The sequence below is a fragment of the Apteryx rowi genome, unplaced genomic scaffold (genome assembly GCF_003343035.1).
Source record: "Apteryx rowi isolate R43461 unplaced genomic scaffold, aptRow1 scaffold_245, whole genome shotgun sequence".
Lineage (NCBI taxonomy): Eukaryota > Metazoa > Chordata > Aves > Apterygiformes > Apterygidae > Apteryx > Apteryx rowi.
Window position 1 is genome coordinate 802,271 of NW_020448808.1, and position 1,079 is coordinate 803,349.

Consider the following 1,079-nt stretch of genomic DNA (forward strand, 5'->3'; position numbering starts at 1 on the left):
GATGCCGTGGGGAAGGGATGCCGTGGGGAAGGGATGTTGTGGGGAAGGGATGCCATTGGGAAGGGATGCCATGGGGAAAGGATGCCATGGGGAAAGGATGCCGTGGGGCCCTGCTCTTCTGCTTCTCTGTGCGACAGCAGCCTGGCTGGAGCTGGGAGCAGCCCCAGACGGTTGCTTGCGTGTCGGGGCGCATCCGAGCCGGCCAGCCCACGGCAGCGCGGGGTGAGGAAGGAGCTGCCTCGCGGGAGCTCCGCGGGCCCCGAGGCGGCTCCGTCGCCGCTAGAGGCAGCTCTTGCTCTGGGCACGGGGAGCAGCCCGGCGCTCCCGGGCGCGGGCAGGCTGCAGCCCGCGCTGGTCTCCGCGGCCGAGGGGAGCGGCGGCTGCTCCCTGCGCACCGGCCCCCCCCCCCCCCCACGGGCCCCGCGGCCCCTCGCCGCGACCCGGGTGGGCTCTGACAGCCCATCCGGCAGCGGCGTTTCCTCCGAGGCGGCAAACACAGCGTGTTAAAGCCCTGGCGGGGTCCACGGGCAGGTGACCCCCGAGCACCCAGCCCAAACGCAGGCGAGGAGGGAGCTGCACCCTCGCCCTACTCGGAGATGTCCCCCTGCGAGGTGGGACCTGGCCGGACCGCCTCAGGTCCGTGTCCTCGCCTGGCCAAGCGCACGTGTGCCCCCGGCCCTGGAGCATGAAATGAGCTCTGCGGCGGCTTTGTGCTCCGCGTTTCAGCTGCTGCACTGTAATTAGAGGCGAGATTAACGCCGTGCCAGGCAGCCCGCCCCGTCCCCTCCGTCGCTGCCCCCCCGGCGGGCCGCCTGGCCTCTGCGGGCCACGCAGGGACACCCGCGGGTGGGGGCCGCATCCCCGCGCCGGTCGCCTCGGAAAGGGCCTGCTCATCGCGACGGGGCTCCCTGCAGGAGGGCAGGAGGCGAAAGCCGATGAAGAAGGATTTGATTTGTCCTTCTTTCTTCGTAGATTAACAGATGCAGCTTTGACTGAGGGATTTAGTGATTACAGCGACTTAATTACCCGGGGRAAACACTTCCGAGCAATTACTTATCGGTCCGGCTTGGCTAGCYGGG